This window comes from Myotis davidii, unplaced genomic scaffold, assembly GCF_000327345.1.
Source record: "Myotis davidii unplaced genomic scaffold, ASM32734v1 scaffold337, whole genome shotgun sequence".
NCBI classification, from domain to species: Eukaryota; Metazoa; Chordata; class Mammalia; order Chiroptera; family Vespertilionidae; genus Myotis; species Myotis davidii.
Genome location: NW_006288250.1, coordinates 184,234 through 190,474, shown reverse-complemented (window position 1 = coordinate 190,474; position 6,241 = coordinate 184,234). Strand labels below are relative to the sequence as shown.

Sequence of the window (6,241 nt, the reverse complement as noted above, 5' to 3'; positions counted from 1 at the left end):
GGTATCTGGTTTGTTTAGATTCTATAATCGAAACTGTATCAACTCCAGCTCTGAGATCCCAGCCGGCTGAAAGCTGGTTTCTGGGTTTTTTTTTTTAGCTTCTATATTTTTAAAAATTTTTCAAACTGCAGGCTCAGAGGCCTGCAAGGCAGGCAGGGAACGTTGGTTTCCTCCGTCACTGAAGCAAGCAAGCCTCATGTTAGTTTCAAGCTGCCTGGCTGCTGGCCGCCATCTTGGCTGGCTGTTAATTTGCATATCTCGCTGATTAGCCAATGGGAAGGTTAGCGGTTGTATGCCAATTACCATGTTTCTCTTTTATTAGATAGGATAGATTTGATTTAGATACAGAAAGAATTAATTCCTAAGTGTGTTATATACTTTATATACTTTAAATATAGTAATCATATTTGACTTTCTTAAGTTACTAATATTTAAATAAAATAATTATTTTTCAAAAAGTGAATTAAATATCTAAGATTGTATTATTTTCTCTTCCTAATGTATTCAATACTTTAAATTTTTCTAATGCTACCTACCTTCTCACTTTAATTTTTTGGAAACCAATTTTTTTAATCTTCCATCACATAATAAAAATAGCATATTTTTAATATAAAGATAATATATTAAAATTTTTATTTTTACATAATTTGGCCTCTCACTTATAATGATTTTACTGTTACACTTAGTTGAAAAACTTTGGAAAATCTTGAGCACAATCCATAGAACAATCTTAGTATGTCAGGATTCAAACTCACTCATTTTTGAGCCTCAGGTCATAGTTATCCATAGTTTAATCAAAAAGAGTGCCCTTTTATCTTTAAAGATTTATGTTCAGAATATATCATATTAGACTCAAAATATATTGTTCTGAGGTAGCACCTGAGTAATTTTGAGATTACTTTTCTGTTATGATGAGCCATAACATTAGGCATTTGTTTTATATAAGCTTTACTGCTTTTAACACACTAATATTTTGGATTTCTATTAATTGCTATTTATTTAGCTTTCTGACTACCTCTGCGATGACACAAGAACAGTTTTATAAATAACTAAGAATAGAACTACATTTGCCTTGATTTATTTAGGCCAGATTTATTTTGAGATACTGAAAATTAATAGCCATATAATTTTTTTTATTCCATCCTTTTGAAACAGTACTGTTTCTCTCTGATGTTTTCTTGTCATTGCTGCTGGGAATCAGACAGGTCAAGAAGATTAAGGAAAATATTCCTTATATAGACTATCATTTTGTAATATAAAAAGGTTTAGAAAACAGAATTTGCGGAAGCTGAGATATATGAAAATTATTCAGAGAAAATTACAAAATGTCTGATAGCTTCTGGTCAATCTACATTAATAAAAGAAGAAGAACTTTTGGAAACTAGGATGTGACATAATCTAGTGTTGTCATCCCTTCCACCCCCCACATCCCCACCTACTTTTCCCTAGAAGCAAATTTTGTTAGTATAGAACTTTGCCCTTCCTATTACAGTGTTGAACAAAAGGGCAGTTTCCATTTGCTCCATTCAATGTTCCTGCTTTGGGTACCCTCTGCTCTTAGATACTTGATTTTTATTCTGTGAAGACAGGACCTGAGTTAACACTGTTCATAATTATCTTAATATAAAATAATATTGCTTGGTTATCAAATCTTTAGGTTTGTTTTATAAACCTGAATTGTTAAATATCCTTTATTGGGTATTCTTGTGAATTTGGTTTGGTTCTTGCATATCTTGAGCCATACTTAAGGGTACAGTTTCTAGAACAGATCATATCATTCAGCTAACATGAACATTAAGGTAGCATCGAAAGAGAAAATGTTATAAATCAGCAGCCTTAGGCATGCATGTGTATGTTTATTTATGTGTTAGTAGGGATGTTTATTTCCACCCATTTTGACTAGGTAATGGGCAGCCAATTTCTTCCTCCTCAGTCCCACCAGCTACCCTAATAAAGTCAACTCTTCAGCCTATAGCCCCAGCCTGAGAAACTCAATTCCAGTCCTAGAGCATGTGTACATGTGTCCACACACATACACACATACATTAACCTTAGTTTTATGAAGTGCAATTTGTTGTTGTTGCTCAAGGATGGACTCTATTTTGACTTCTTTTAAATCTCAAACTTGAAGGTGACAGACTTTTTTTGGATAGTGACCTACCTTACTCTGAGCACCGTCGTCTGGAGGTTCTGAAAGAGTCTGGGATCCTCAGATCTTAAATTACAAATCTTGATTCTAAGATATCAGCCCAAAATTCCATGTGTAAAAGTATGTGTGTGTATGTGTGTGATAATTAATTAAATTAATTTTTAGATAAAGAAGGAAAACAATGTGAAAAGTAACTGGGTAAAGAAAAATGTTTTTAAGCTAAGGAGTATTCATCACTGTATACTCAAGTTAGTTATTTCGCAGAGGTTGGGATCTAAATGTTAGCAAAGAGGATGAGATTTTTTCATAGGTAAAGTAACTGTGATGTAGTATTATTATAGAAAGACATATTCTCAGTAACCCAACAATTTGTTTTTACTCTAACATTGAAATAAATCCTTTTGTTGAATCAGGTAAATTGCATGGCTTGTTTTAGAGGCCATGTTATATAAGAAATACTTACCTTTGAACATCAGAACCTTATTAGAACACTGATATGCTAACTCAGTGATGCTCATGGGAACTGAGGTGAACTGGAAAAACAGTAGACTTAACTCAGCATCTCGTGCTCACTGCAACATGTTCACTAAATGGAATAAAAGATGAAATTGGCTACAGTACTTAAATTTTTACTCTTTTTTTCTTGCTTTCTCTCTATAATTATACAGTCTCCCTTGATCGTTTATCATAACCAGATATTATTTAAATATTGTACAACTTTGAAAAACAAAATAAAGTATATCCATTTTTGAAAAGCTTTCTGCTTCTTCCAGGAGTGGAAGAAGATGTAAATATTTAAGAAGCCTAAAACATTATCAACCAGATCATATCTTCCAAGTAAAACTGGGATAACTACCATTATCCTGGGTAGCATCTTCACCTGCTTGTTGCGTATGTCTGACTGCTTTAGTCACACTGTTGTGAGACAGTGATGTGTTGATTGTTTGAAAGGTGTTTGCAACTGATATAAAATTACAAAATCTACAAATGAATGTTTAATTAATTAAATTAAATTTAAAGCTGCCCTTACAATAATGTGTCTCTTATTTCATTATGCTCTGTTTCTTAAATGAGAGGAGAAAGATGATTTATATCTGGTATTCCTTGAGCATACTTAGGAGTTAGTCATACATGTAAATTTTATATATCATGTCTTTGTAGTCCTGAGGAAAAAAATGTATTAAAAATAGCTTCTCTGTACCATAGTATACTTAAAGGGTCAGGCTCTAAACTGTTAGTTTATTATAACCTCTTTTTAAAGTGTAAAATAAAATTAATGTGTTTGCCCTTTAATGAATAGAGTAAGGAAAATTTAATTGGATGGCATTATACTGCTTATTTTTACCAAATTTATCTCCTCACTAGGTCTACATTTTGCTCTTATGAAATATCCTAACATTTATTTCAGTGTACTTTACAAAGTTGAATATTATAAGGTGATCATGAAGATTAGATCAAGTAGTACACATTATCATGAATCAACCTCATTACGTCTATTCGCAGTATGTTTTTCAAAGTGTGGTCCTCTGACCATCATCACAAGCATAACCTGTTATAAATGCATATTTTGAGACTCCAGTCAGACATTCTGAGTCAAGGTCTCAGCAATCAGTGTTGTTCAAGGCCTCTTGAAGATTCAGATGCACACTACTGTTAGAAAACTCCTCTAACCGATCCTACCTTGATAGCTTTACATTATTAGTAGCCATTAGATGTTGTTTCAAAGATATTCTTTGTTACTTAAGAACAAAGAGCAGAGAGCACTGTAGTAATTGTTAGGAGGATATTTTATTAAACCTACATAGTTGAGTAACAAGCATGTAAATATTGATACAAATTATGGTTTGTTAATAAATATAAAGCAAGTAAAAGTGATTTTTCACAATCACCAGGAATATAAGAAATTCTACCCGTTGACATGTAGCTGCTGTGTGTCCTGTACTTATTTAAACGTGACTGCTTTTTAGCAATAACATTTTTTAAGGTCATTTTTTTTTCTGTGAAGTTAAAAATGGAACTCAGTTTCATTGACAAGTTCCCTGCCTATCGAATTATTGTTGATGACACTCTTTTTTTGGAACTTGAGCAGTCTTTGAAGCATCTTTCTGACTTAAATGTTATCTTCAAAGTGTCAAGGATAAAAAAATAAGATCACAGTAAGCAATTTTCCATAGGAGATTGAATTTTTATAGTTTAGAAAGTATTTAAAAGTTAAAGATAAAATGTCTTATTAACAGGGAATTGCTAAATCTATTTAAACATCATTATTTTAGACACTAGTAGTTCAGAAAAGTTTATATCTGAAGTAGAAATATAAATTTTCTACTATTGCTCAAGGAAAGAAAATTTAGCAATTAAATTAATGTATGAGAAAGTAGAAACATGAAGCTAATTAAGAAAAATGGTTTTAAAGTTGTAATGGCATCCTTTTTTCCATTAATTATGAATAATCTATTAATAATGAATGGTATCTATTAGTACTTAGACAATAAAGGCACATATAATCATTATCTATAGCATACTAGTATATATGATTGAAAGGATAAAGCTACATGGTTAAAACTATGCTGCTCTTTCCTGTTTTATTCTCTAGCTCTTTTCCTTCTAATTGTGCCTTCACCAGCTCTTGCCCTCCTATACTTCTTCCAATTTCCACTTCATTTGACCTCTTGTTCTCTTTAGATTCCACTATTTCAGTGTTCTGCTTCCTGCCCCCCACTTGTCAACATTCTAAGATTTAAGTTCTTGCTCTCCATTCTCTTTTCCTTCACCTTTGGTTCTCAACCACTGTTTCTAGGTTTGGCTTCTGGTTTTTTGTATTATTCCTGTTCTCTAACTGGTGAGATCAAAACTGCAAGGATGTAAGGCGAATTGGAAGGTAGAAGCATAGAGAGAATTGACATGTATTGACTATCTACTCTGTGATAGGTGATTTCCTTATATCATTTACTTCTCATAAGATGTAGATATGTTTTACAATTATATTCATTTTATTCATATGTACACTAAAGCTCAGAAAAGTTAAACATTTTGTTGTAATGGACAGAACAATTAGGTGATAAAGCCAAGTTTCAAAGTATATTGGTTCATTTACTCATTAATTCTTTTATTCAACAAAAATTTAATGAATACATATATTATATGTTGGATATTGTGCTAGGTGCTGCAATATATCCAGCCCTTATTCTCATCTACCTTAAATATGTAGTGGCATTGTCTGATGTCACAGATGATGATTTTACTGCTATACCAAACAGCTTAAGAGGAAAAAGAGCCCTAGCCAGTTTGGCTTGGTGGATAGAGCGTCGGCCTGCGGACTGAAGGGTCCCAGGTTTGATTCTGGTCAGGGCATGTACCTTGGTTACGGGCACATCCCCAGTAGGGCGTGTGCAGGAGGCAGCTGATCGATGTTTCTAACTCTCTATCTCTCTCCCTTCCTCCCTGTAAAAAATCAATAAGATATATTTTAAAAAATAGGAAAAAGAAAAAGGAAATAGAAGGTTCTGATGGTTCATAGAAAAGATGTATTTGACTAGATGTAAGAAAGACCATATTTGTGCATTGCTTAGAGATACTCTATTGAAAAGTTGGTTTTTGTCTAGTCCTAGAGAGAGTCTGACAATCTTCCCATCACTACTGTGAGCACCGGTGCCTTTTAGTGACATCACCATAGTATATAATTTCCTTTTCTGTTCTGTTCTAAAATACCGTATTTGCCGGCGTATAAGACGACTGGGCGTATAAGACGACCCCCTAACATTTCCACTCAAAATACAGAGTTTGTTATATACTCGCCGTATAAGACTACCCCCTCTTCCGCACACCTTCCACACACCAAATAAAAGGTAAAACAATATCAGATTTGATTTTAACATTTTAATTTATATTCAAATGCTTATGACATGCAGGAAAACTGTCACAAGGCTGTATGTAATCAAACATATACATAAAACAGTGCAAGTTTATTACCGGTAAACATACCGGTAATTCACTAAAGAAAACACACTCTATAGACTGGTACCGTAGATGCTTCTCAGGAACACAGGCAAGCAGCCCACAACCTAGAGGGACTGTCAATGATAGAAGAAAGAT

The 6,241-nt window shown here is 33.2% G+C and overlaps 1 protein-coding gene across 1 annotated transcript in view; it reads left to right on the top strand.

Moving 5' to 3' along the window:
- Positions 1–6,241, top strand: part of LOC102755735 (gephyrin) — a gene marked incomplete at its 3' end in the record, with an annotated part of 348,549 nt that overhangs the window by 161,945 nt on the left and 180,363 nt on the right. The window lies entirely within an intron of this gene.